At 38.6% G+C, this 13,134-nt stretch overlaps 2 protein-coding genes across 6 annotated transcripts in view; both read right to left on the reverse strand.

Annotated features, from left to right (window-relative positions):
• The window catches only part of CC2D2A (coiled-coil and C2 domain containing 2A), a 275,853-nt gene extending 272,584 nt beyond the window's left edge, over positions 1-3,269 (reverse strand). The window contains exon 1 of the mRNA XM_082461969.1: positions 3,186-3,269. The gene's annotated coding sequence lies outside the window, so the exon portion shown is untranslated. The remainder of the gene's footprint in view (positions 1-3,185) is intronic.
• Positions 1-13,134, reverse strand: part of C1QTNF7 (C1q and TNF related 7) — a 130,492-nt gene that overhangs the window by 84,593 nt on the left and 32,765 nt on the right. The window contains exon 1 of one of the 5 annotated variants that reach the window (XM_082462018.1): positions 3,186-3,287. The exons of 3 other annotated variants lie outside the window; for them this stretch is intronic. The gene's annotated coding sequence lies outside the window, so the exon portion shown is untranslated. Of the gene's footprint in view, positions 1-3,185; positions 3,288-13,134 lie in introns of those variants that run through there. One more of the 5 variants, XM_082462017.1, reaches the window with a different exon arrangement.

A 13,134-nucleotide genomic window follows, 5' to 3' on the forward strand; every position in this document is an offset into this window, starting at 1 on the left:
ATAAACCATATTAACAAATTGAAGGAGAAAAACCGTATGATAATCTCAATAGATGCAGAAAAAGCTTTTGAAAAAATTCAACACCCATCTACGATAAAAACCCTACAGAAAGTAAGCATAGAGAGAATTTACCTCAACATAATAAAGGCCATACATATCAAACCCACAGCCAACATCATTCTCAATGGTGAAAAATTGAAAACATTTCCTGTAAGATCAGGAATAAGACAAGGTTGTCCACTCTCACCACCATTATTTTACATAGTTTTGGAAGTTTTAGCCACAGCAATCAGAGAAGAAAAAGAAATAAAAGAATATAATTGGAAAAGAAGAAGTAAAACTGTCACTATTTGCAGATGACATGATAGTATACATAGAGAATCCTAAAGATGCTACTAGAAAACTACTAGAGCCAATCAATGAATTTGGTAAAGTAGCAGGATACAAAATTAATGCGCAGAAATCTCTTGCATTCCTATACACTAATGATGAAAAATCTAAAAGAGAAATTAAGGAAACACTCCCATTTACCATTGCAACAAAAAGAATAAAGTACCTAGGAATAAACCTACCTAAGGAGACAAAAGACCTGTATGCAGACATCTATAAGACACTGATGAAAGTAATAAAGAGGATACAAACAGATGGAGGAATATACGATGTTCTTGGATTGGAAGAATCAACATTGTGAAAATGACTATACTACCCAAAGCAATCTACAGAATCAGTGCAATCTCCTTCAAACTACCAATGTCATTTTTCACAGAACTAGAACAAAAAATTTCACAATTTATATAGAAACACAAAAGACGCCGAATAGCCAAAGCAATCTTGAGAAAGAAAAATGGAGCTGGAGGAATCAGGCTCCCTGACTTCAGACTATACTACAAAGCTACAGTAATCAAGACAATATGGTACTGGCACAAAAGCAGAAATATAGATCAGTGGAACAGAATAGAAAGCCCAGAGATAAACCCACGCACATATGGTCACCTTATTTTTGATAAAGGAGGTAAGAATATACAATGGAGAAAAGACATCCTCTTCAATAAGTGGTGTTGGGAAAACTGGACAGCTACATGTAAAAGAATGAAATTACAACACTCCCTAACACTATACACAATAATAAACTCAAAATGGATTAAAGACATAAATGTAAGGCCAGACACTCTAAAACTCTTGGAGGAAAACATAGACAGAACACTCTATGACATAAATTACAGCAAGATCCTTTTTAACCCACTTCCTAGAGAAATGGAAATAAGAAAAAAAAAATAAAGAAATGGGACCTAATGAAACTTAAAATCTTTTGCACAGCAAAGGAAAACAAACAAGATGAAAAGAAAACCCTCACAATGGAAGAAAATATTTGCAAATGAAGCAACTGACAAAGGATTAATCTCAAAAATTTACAAGCAGCTCATGCAACTCAGTATCAAAAAAACAAACAACCCAATCCAAAAATGAGCTGAAGGCCTAAATAAACATTTCTCCAAAGAATATATACAGATTGCCAACAAACACATGAAAGAATGCTCAACATCACTAATCATTAGAGAAATGCAAATGAAAAGCAGAATGAAGTATCACCACACATCAGTCAGAATGGCCATCATCAAAATATCTACAAACAATAATTGCTGGAGAGGGTGTGGAGAAAAGGGAACCCTCTTTCACTGTTGGTGGGAATGTAAATTGATACAGCCACTTTGGAGAACAGTATGGAAGTTCCTTAAAAAACTAAAAATAGAACTACCATACCACCCAGCAATCCTACTACTGGGCATATACCCTGAGAAAACCATAATTCAAAAAGAGTCATGTACTGCAATGCTCATTGCAGCTCTATTTACAATAGCCAGGACCTGGAAGCAACCTAGGTGTCCATCGATAGATGAATGGATAGAGAAGATGTGGCACATATACACAATGGACTATTACTCAGCCATAAAAAGAAACGAAATTTAGTTATTTTTGGTGAGGTAGATGGACCTAGAGTCTGTCATACAGAGTGAAGTAAGTCAGAAAGAGAAAAACAAATACCATATGCTAACACATATATATGGAATCTAAAAAGAGAAAAAGAAAAAGAAAAAATGGTTCTGAAGAACCTAGGGGCAGGACATGAGCAAAGATGTAGACGTAGAGAATGGACTTGAGGACACGGGGAGGGGGAAGGGTAAGCTGGGATGAAGTGAGAGAGTGGCATGGACATATATACACTACCAAGTGTAAAATAGATAGCTAATGGGAAGCAGCCGCATAGCACAGGGAGATCAGCTGGGTGCTTTGTGACCACCTAAAGGGGTGGGATAGGGAGGGTGGGAGGGAGACCCAAGAGGGAGGAGATATGGGGATATATGTATTTATATAGTTGATTCACTTTGTTATAAAGCAAAAACTAACACACCATTGTACAGCAATTATACTCCAATAAAGATGTTAAAAAACAATACTCGTAAAAGACACATGTTCTAGAACAATGCATTATTTATGAAACTATGCAATCCATTCATAGAATTACTATTAATACAAACTCGTAGTTTTACCAATGCAGTCTAGATATTTTCATACATATATTGCAATGAATGCATTGTCTTTTCCAAAGTTATGTGCAGTTATGGGCACATTCATTTAATAAAATAAACAGTAAATAAATCAGCACCCTTAACCAAAAGTAAATTGAGCGCACGGTTTATACTGCTACAAGGAAATCTCCGCAGGACAGTAAAAGCTTTAATGTTTTCTTTTTCCTCTATTTAAAGCCTACAAAACAAAGGAAAAACCTTCAACTTGAATTATGTAGCCACTGACTCGATCATTCTGTTTTTCAGAGGAGGTGACGGAGCCCCTTTTGTTTGTTCCCACAAGTGTGCACATCAGCCTCTCACTCCTCTTGTTTATGTATCTATAGCCATGAGAGAGCGTATCTGCCAAGTCAAGGGCTGTTTTCAAAACTAACCCAAGCAAAGCAGATTCTGACTTTTGCTTTCTCTCTTCTGTTCCACATGAGCTGCCCCCAGAGGAGATGTTTCATTGAGAAAGTCCAGGTCAGTAAACACCCCCAAACCTCAGAGAAGAACAGAGAAAGAGTAACACCAGCGTGAGCCAAACGACTCATCTCTGGGAGGAAAAAAAGACTGAAGAGGTTTCATTTCAATCGGGAGAGAGGGATATTTACTTACATCGCTTGCAAGACCTTCCAACAGCTTGAGTCTTTGAACTCTACTGCACACAGATGTGGAGCTTTCACTTGAAATCTCCCTCCCTTTGGCAGTGAGGAGGACTCATAGCTCTTTGGGGCTTCAGATTGATAAGTAATTTCCTGATTCATTTCAAAAGCATCCTCCCAGGCTCCGAGCAGAGGCAGGGGGAGAGGAACCAGCCAGGCCCACGCTGTGTGGAGATGCCACGGCCTACACAGACCTCCCAATGGTTCGATCGAGCCTGAAAGAAGGGTTTGTGAACCTCACAAACAAAAATAAATCTCCTCCTCTATCTGTTGACTCACTCCCCGAATCACACTTGAGAAACAGCACAAAGAGTCTAGACAATATTTGCTCTAAAAGTATAAAATTCAAGTTGAACGGCATCTTATATTTCTTGCTGGGGGAAATCGGGGGCACCTTTGATGGGTCTTCAGGGCAGGTCGTGATTGTTTCCTCATGAGCCACTTCAGAGAATGTTCTTAGAGACCAGGCCATCCAGGCCCTTCAGTTTACAGAGGAAGAAGATCAAGATGAGGGGTGACAGGCCTTGACCAGGATCACACAGGCCGTGAGGGGAAGGATTGGAACCAAAAGGCCTCCTGGCAGTCAAACCAGAACTCTGTCTCCTACAGGTAGGTGGAGACAGACACAAAATTTTGAGGTCTGGCTCTTGATCTTTAGGACACATGTCACTGTATACTTCTGTCCTTAATTCTTCTGTGTCTCAGTTTACCCAGCTGCAAAATGGGAATCCTAATAACAGCTCTCCTTTCTTGGTCATACAATATGGTGATCTCTATGAATAAGCGTCATCAAGGATGAAAGCAATTACACTATATGATGGACTTTTATCAACCTGGCCCAAATTACACACTTCTCTTCTCCTTTCCATTCTCATGTTCCACCAACATTATTTTCTGTTCTAGAAGAAGACATCAAGTGACCTTGGGGGAAAAGGAAAATATTGGTTGGAAAATGGTATGGGGCATGGAGAAAACTTTGACCTTGGAAAACTAGGTCAAGATCAGATGACTAGGTAGAGCAAGGCTTGACATTTGCTATGGAAAGGACTCTGGGTCTGGAATCAGAAAATCAAGGCTTGGCCACTCTGTGTCTAACACTTACCAGCCAAGGGAGCCCCATTTAAATATTCCAAACCACAGTGTCATCCCTGGAGACATGATCCCTGTCCTGCTGTGCTCACCTCCTTTTGCTGTGGTGAAATTCAAATGAGGTCTTCACTGAGATGGTGCTTATCAGCCTGTGCAGGCTTTGAAACTGGAAAGCAGTGTTTGCCAGCACTCAGCACAGCACTTCACACAGAACACATTGTTGATGGGGTGGTGCAACTATCACTTCCCATTTCATCTGTGACATTGGCTCACAACCCTTAGTGCCTGAGATCCTGGGTCCTTGGCCTTTTGTTCTTCTCCTTTTAAGGAGTATATTTCACCTTTCTTCCCTGTCATCCCATCTCTTGGCACTTGTCTCCCCATGCTGGCCACTACTGGTTTTCTTAGGGTTTAAGTGACTTTCCATTTCTCATGCAACAGTAAGAATAAAAACAAGGAGAAAACATTTACTCAATCACATGGAAAAGCATCTGAAGTCTTAACACAGACTGGATCTTTGCTTTGGAAGTCGTCACAACCAAACACCAAATGAATCGAGGTCAGCCTCATTTTTGAAAATGCTCAAGCCCCAAACCAGCTCATGTTTAGTTATTCTACTCACTTCCTTTGCCCTTTCATAAATCTATTCTTTAAATGTCATTGCAATTAAGATTTGCACTTGATCATCTATAAGAGCAATTTTCTAAGTGAGCCTCATTTTAGTCGGCTTAGGCTGCCATAACAAAATATCATAGACTGGTGGCTTCAACAACAGAAATTTATCTTCTCACAGTTCTGGAGGCTGGAAACCTGAGCTCAAGGAACCAACATGATTGGGTTCTGAGGAGAGCCCTTTCTCTGGTTTGCAGACTGCCTCTTGTTGTGTCTGCTCACAAGAGAAGGAGAGATCTCTTTCTCTCTTCCTCTTTTTATAAGGCCACAGTCCTTTTGGATCAGGGCCCCACCCTTAAGACCTCATTTAACCTTAATTACCTCCTAAAGATCCTATCTCTAGATACATTCACATTGGGGGTCAGGGTCTCAACATATGAATTTTGAGGGGGACACAAATTCGGTCCATATTGAACCTGGAGAAAGTGAGAGAAGAGAACTAACATTTATTGAGCCCTTACTGGGCATAAGGTCCTACTTGTTTCTTTTCTCAGTCAATCTTCACAACAACTATGATAGTCGGTATTTCCTTTTCCAAGGTCACAAAGCCAATAAGGGGCTGTGTCCAAATGTAAACTGTGGTAACCAAAGCTCTGCTCTTTCCATGACACATTCTGCCTCCACCTCTTTTTCTCTCCTTGATTCTGAGCCAGGAACCTCCATTTATCTTTCCTGCTAATTCCCAGCTCAGTTGCCTTGAGGCAGGACATTGTTACCCACAGCACTTTGAGAAGGCAAAGGGGGTAGAGGGAGCTCTGTGGTTTCCCTTGGGGTCCTCACTGAATTTAGGCTGACAGCTGTGGAGAGCCTGCCCAGAATGTTCTCTCCCTGCTTTCTTCGCAGCCTCCTTTATGTTGATAAATTTTTCTCATCATTTCAAACTCAACTTGTGTTCCTTCCTCAGGGAAGCTTTCTTTGACCTGCTCCTCACCTACCTTAGCTCTCTCTTGTTCTCTCTTATATATTATCCTATACTCCCCCTTCATAATTTTTTTCCTTTTGTAAAACTTCATAAATGTTTCTTCACAGTTGTAGTAGTTGTTACAATAGCTATAATACTTCTAAGATAATTTGTATAATGTTTGTCTTTCTACTGGTTTGTAGACTCCCTGAGGGCAGGGATGTTTTTCCCACTGAAGTATCTGCAGCAATTAGACCACTAACAAGAGGACTTACAGGGAAGGAAGGGCGGGGTAGGAAAAGGTGAACCAAGGAAAATAAATAGTAGAAAGAGGCTAACAGATTCCTTTACAGTCATGTGACTGGCACATATATGCCTGAGAGAGAGCGCCATCTAATTGGAATCTTTATTAAGTCCTCTGCATACCACCAATTTTATTCTTCTCCTTGTTATTTTGCATGGGGGTTCTAGATTTGGCTGATCAAGGATGGAGTTCTTAGACTAAGGAGGGGTAGCTGAGGAACAGATCTTGTGTCACACCTGCTGGCCTGCTTGTCCACCTCTGGACTCCTGCAAGGGCAGCACAGCCTGGCTCTCTGCACGATGGGGATGCCTGTTCATATCCCATCAGACTCAGTCTCTTTCAGGAAAGAGAGGAAGCAAGACCTTGGTGGGACAGGGTATGAAGAGGTATAGGGCCTGCCAGGAGGAATTTGTTACCAAGGATAGACATTCTCAGCTAAAGAAACCACATGCACGAAGACATGAAAAGATGGTGTTTTTTCTTCAGAAAACTACAAGGAGCACACTTTTGTTAGTGGGTTGCAAGGAAATGTGATACTATAAATAAAAGAGTTAGATAAATATTTTGTGTTTTCATTATTATCTATTTCTCAGCATTGTTTGGTGGGTCAGTGAGAGAGTTCATGTGGAATTGTTTTAAAAACTGGAAAAATCCTGTGAAAACTTGCTTATTATAAATTATTTTAGATGAAGATAGCTTGGAAGAGATACCAGGGAATTATGCTGTGAAACTGAATTATTTAAGAATGTCTTTTATATATAAACTGAAAATTTTGTCTAATTTCCTTCTTCTAATCCCCTTTTCAAAGACTAGATTATAAATTTATAGTATCTGTTAAATATCAGTGAGCTGGGGTATATGTTTTCAGCTTGGCATCATCCATCCCTGGACCTTTCTACTCTCTCTCTTACAGACCAGGGAGTGGGAGCCTGGAACAACATTTCCCAGAATCCCTTGCAGTCAGGGTCCCTGATCAGAGCCAGCCAAGGAGGGCACTCACAGGGATGTGAAAGGCAGAAAGGACTAAGAGGACATTCTTTGGTGGCAGTTTCAGGCAGCATGAAAACAGTCAACTGATGCAAGGTTTACAGGGGCTTCTATGTGAGATCCTGTAAATCACACATTAGTGTGGCTTCCTAGCAATCCTGCACTTCTGGGTTTCCAGCAAAACAGTATGTTCTTTCTTCAATTGTTGGTTCTACAGCCCCTTTTAAAAAAAGCTTTTTATTTAGAAATAATTATACATGAATCAACTAGTGTATATAATATACTAATATTATATATAATAATATTATTATACTTAATATATAATAATAATTTATAATTATAATTTTAATTCAGAGGAAGTTGAAAAATTGCATAAAAACCAAATGAAACAAAAACTAGCCTTCCTCAAGGGTGACATCTTACATCACTGTAATAGGAGATCAAAACTGGAAATTGGCATCAGTGCAATAGTATTAACTAGACTACAGGACTTATTCAGATTTTAGCAGTTTTTGCATGGATTCCTTTGCGTGTTGTATAGGTCAATGAAATTTGATCCTACGTATAGATTCTCTATAGTTCTTTCAATGATTGTTTAAGGCTTTGATTCTCATCTTGAATCCCTACCTAGAGTGATTTTACCTAACTGAATCCTGACTGGTATGATGGATAATTTCCTGATGTTATCTCATATTTAAAGCCTGTAGTTAAGTTTTATTTCTTACATTTATTTACTCAATTAACATATTGCTCATTGGGGTACCACCTCATACAGGTCAGAATGGCCATCATTAAAATGTCTACAAATAACAAATGCTGGAGAGGGTGTGGAGAAAAGGGAACTCTTCTATACTGTTGGTGGGAATGTAAGTTGGTGCAGCCACGGTGGAAAACAGTATGGAGATTCCTCAGAAAACTAAAAATAGAATTACCATATGATCCAGCAATACCACTCCTGGGCATATATCCAGAGAGAAATATAATTCAAAATGATACATGCACCTCTATGTTCATAGAAGCACTATTCACAATAGCCAAGACATGGAAACAACCTAAATGCCCATCAATAGATGAATGGATAAAGAAGATGTGGTACATATATACAATGGAATACTACTCAGCTATAAAAAAGAATGAAATAATGCCATTTGCAGCCACACAGATGCCAACTAGAGATTATCATACTAAATGAAATAAGTCAGAAAGAGAAAGACAAATGCCATATGATATCACTTATATGTGGAATCTAAAACATGATACAAATGAATCTACCTATGAAACAGAAACAGGATCATGGACATAGAGAACAGACTAGTGTTGTCAAGGGGGAGGGGGTTGGGGGAGGGATGGAATGGAAGGTTGGGGTTAGCAGATGTAAACTTTTATATATAGAATGGATAAACAACAAGGCCCTACTATATAGCACAGAGAACTATATTCAATATCCTATGATAAACCATAAAGGAAAAGAATATAAAAAAGGAATATATGTATATATATGTATAACTGAATCACTTTGCTGTACAGCAGAAATTAACACAACATTGTAAATCAACTATACTTCAATAAAAAAATGAAAAAAATTATTGCTCATTGGTACTTTTTTCCATCTGTTTTTTTTTACCCATTGTCTTTGCCCAGGGCATTGTCACATTACATCATTTACTGCAACAGATTTTTAGCTATTTCTTGGGCTTTTAATTGCTATATTCTCAAAGTCATCCTTATCATAGTGGATCAAAAATACAATACTATTTTAATCATTCCTAAATGATGGTAAAATAATTTACATGTGATGACACAGGAAACAAAAAATTAGAGGTATAGGAATTGGATTGGAGGAAGCAAAGTTATTATTATTGACAGATAATACAATTGTGCACCTAAACAATGCAAGCACATTTTAAAAGGCTATTAGAAATTATATATCTTCAATATGGCTGCCAGATTAAAAAAAGAATACACTAAAAATAGCTTTCCTATATTCCCAAAATAATCATATATAGAATAGAATGTTTAAAAAATTATCAAAAATCCTTGTGATAGCAAAATGAGGCTGGCTTCTCTGCAGAGGAAGGGGAGATCAGACTCTCCCTAACTCTGGGCTGTGTTTTCTCACTTGGGCACTTAATCAGCTTAACTTGTGCAAAGAGACTCACAAAATCTTGGTAAAATATATTTTTTTCCCTTCGGATTCTTACCTCTGACTCAATAACTACAAGTGATACAAATCTGGTCTTGGGGAAGCCAATTTAGCAACAAACACTATAACACTGTTTGTCCCTAAGGAGCTAGATACATTTCCTCCCAAAGTGCCCTCCTCTGCAGAGATGCCCTCTGGTTTCAAATTAAATTTTTTAAAAAATTGTTTCCCATAATGCATTGAAATGACTTGAAACCACTTATTTCAGAATTTAATCTTTGCATTACATTCCACATTTAACTGGCTTTCCCAGAGTAAATGAACTGTCTGCCCTACAGGACTATGCAAGCCTTCATTCTCTCTACTAATGAGCTAAGAAGAAATCCTTACTAACATTTGTTAAGTGCTGGCACTGTTCATTGATTATTTCTAGGAGTTGTCTTAATTAATCCTCACACTCATATGGATAGAAAATTAAAGTCACTTATCCAAAATCTCGAGGCTACCGAAATGTAAAACCAAGATAAGAATCAGGTAGTGAGGCTCCAATCCTTTTCAATGTCACCAGACTATACTGCTTTTCTTGTGGGTGACAATACTTTTCTTCCCACAAAAGTTTAAAAATCATTAGAGTCTGAGAGTCAGCCTGGGCTCTCAGGACACTGCTATGCATGAGCCCTAATGAACTGCATTGGCTACATCATCTTAGTCTAAAAAAGTAAATTTGTGCATAAATGGTACAAGTGGCACTATGTATTGACAAAAATTGTGAAATTGATGTGAATGCTGTTATTTGGAAAACCCAAAGGTAGTGAAAGTCCCAAGTATGTGACCCTGACTTGTGGATGGAACCCCTGTCATGAGGGAGTATTTGAATTTGCCTCCAAAGTGGAGCTACTTCTTTAGAAATTCAGCACTTTAATAAGGGCAGCAAAATTCTCATCCCTCACCAAAGTGTAATTCAGAAGGCTCTGTTTTCCTCAAGATAACTCTCCTTCAAAGACTAGACATTGCTTTCTTTCTAATTTTATTTTAAGATTTTGATTGAAAACATTCAAATGCAGGCCTGGCTTCAAAGCATAGTTTGTAACCAAGAAGGATTTCCTGGTTTACATTGCTTAATTAATGATAATATTGATTTAAAAGAAGAAGGAGTTCCCAAATCTCAGCAATTTCCATTAGTAGTAGGTGCAACCCCTATGTAAACAGTTAAACCAAAATGTCCCTTGAAAGAATTCAATCTAAAGTTCTTCCAGTCTCCAGTCTATTCATTTCACAATCATCACCATCTTCTTTGCTTTGCTTTTTTTCCCCCCAATTTTTTCATTCTTCATGCTCAGCGTCATGACCATGCTGGCTCAGCAAGCCCACAGTAATTGCACACACACTTCTTGTCCTAATCAACAGTGAAGTTTCCACTTACTTGGTGGATTAACCACTATAAATGTATTTAGTGAGGCTGGTGTGTTTTAGTCAAACAACACATGACAGCTCCTTTGAAGATCACAAACAAATCTAAATCACATGTTATTTGAAAGGTGAATATGTTACCAAACAAGAAAGGAAAAGAAAAAGAAGAAAATAAGAGAGAGAAGGAAGATGGAAGGAAGGAAAGAATGAAAGGAAAGAGGAAAAGGGAGAAAGAAAAACACTGAAATAAAAACAAAGAAAACAGAGGGGGAAGGCAAAGCAAAGGAGCAGATATGTAACTCTAAGTAAAACACATGGTCTATGCATTTTTCCATGGAACTATCTATAGAAATAGTATTTCCCTACTATTTCGATGGTTTTGGGTGTACCATAGCATGTCAATCTTCTATTGATGCAACAAACTAATAAACTGACCTAACAAGACCTCAACTGCAGTTAAGATTTACACTTACAAGTGCTGTCTTTGAGCAGGGTGACCAGCTGTCCTGGTTTGCCTGGGAATGAGGGGATTCCCCAACGTGGGACTTTCAGTTTTAAAACAGGGATAGGTTAGATAAACCAGGAAGGTTTGCATGGGACTGAGGAATTTTCCAGGGTGTGAGACTTATACATTGCTAACACCAAGAAAATCCTGGGCAAACTGAGAAAAGTTGGTCACTTTGTCTTATGTCCTTTGACTATAGTGTAGGAAACTGTTCAGCTAATTTTAGCACATCTTCTGTGTGCCAGGATCTGTAATAAGTGTTGTACATACTGTAGTGGACTTTTTTTCCCCTTCCTGTCTAATACCCCAGTATTCTTTGGGTACTGCTTCACTATCTTTTGTAGCTCTAATCAGGGTCTCATGTATAGTGCCCTTTGCTCCCGCCATCTCCCTGGAGGTGAGAAAATCAACCAGGCTGGACCAAGCCTAGTAGTTGGCACCTGACACAATGGAAACAGTGATTAGCTGAACATGTAACACAAGAAAAACAGCCTTTGGGAGAGAGCAGTCCCTTTTGCTTCTGGTGAAGACTATCATTGGTCATCCTGTCCACCATACCTGACAAAGTCAACAGACACAGAAGGGAGTAGGGCAGCAGAGAGAGAGAAAGTGAGGATACAGTGCATTATTTGAGCCCCTGGATCCTGCCATGCGTGAAGGTGGCACCATTCCTAGATTGCCCAATTACATGAGTTAATGCATTCTCTCCCCTTTTAAAAACATTCTAGCTTTATCGATGTATAACTGACAAATAAAAGGGAAAGATATTTGAAGTGTACATTGTGGTGATTTGATATATATTCCCTTTTTCTAAAGCTACTTTGAGTCGGGTGCCTGTCACGTGCAACAGTAGAGTTGTGACTCATAGGCATACATGGACTTAGTCTTCTAATCTGGACTCAGTCCTGTGAAACAGGTACAGGCCGAACCATATGAAATCACCAATATTTGACTTCTCTTGACTTCAAATATGGCAATTTCACTTGGTTCAACTTAAGTATTATTTCCATTTTACAGGTGAGGAAAAAACTCAGTGGTGATAAGTAGTATGCCTAGTGCTGCACATTTATTAGATAGCAGTCCTGGAATCAAATCCAGGTCTGTTTGATTTTTAAGTACACAAATACGTTTCCAGTTGTTTATGCTGCTTGACAAAAAGAAATCTCTTGAGAGCTACCTTTTGCTATCTAACAAATGCCTTGAAAAGACACTAGGTTATGACTCATACCCTATGTATGAAGTTGTATATGGTGCCAAACACCTGCTTATTGCTTCCAAAATTCCAGTTTCACTGGATGTTTTATGAAGAGAGGTCTGATACATAAGTGTGTCAAGCAAGATGCAAACCCCATTCAACACTGGTGTGAATTTACATTTTGGTAGGGATAAACCTCCAGGCGACCACATATCAGATTTCCAAATTTACTCCAGCTTTGGTTTTCACTGACAATCAAGAGATTCAATTTTTGACAAAGGAGAGGTGTTTTACCCATTCTACTCTCTGTACAGGGATTGTTTAATTGTTTCCCATAACTCAAACCTAATGCGTTTATAATGCAGTTGTGTCAGTGAGATAAGCATTCTGGGTATTTTCTTTTGCCATCGGCATCCCATGCACTTGCCCACTGATGTAACAGAATGATGCTTGCTCAGAAAACATTTCCTTCCATGGTGGTGCTTTACATGCTCTAAAAACCTCAGAGTAGGATTTGGTGAAGTTCCTGTGTCATTTTTTAAGCACTTTTTATATGTGAGGCTATTATAATTCAAGATTGTCTATTAATTTTAACAAATGGTAGAGATAAGAGTCTTGTTACAGGATGGATGTTATTCTATAGTAAATATCTTTGGCACTATCTGCTGAGCATCTCTTTTGCATGAATTTCCCTCC

Source organism: Balaenoptera physalus, assembly GCF_965194825.1.
Source record: "Balaenoptera physalus genome assembly, chromosome: 5".
Taxonomy (NCBI): domain Eukaryota; kingdom Metazoa; phylum Chordata; class Mammalia; order Artiodactyla; family Balaenopteridae; genus Balaenoptera; species Balaenoptera physalus.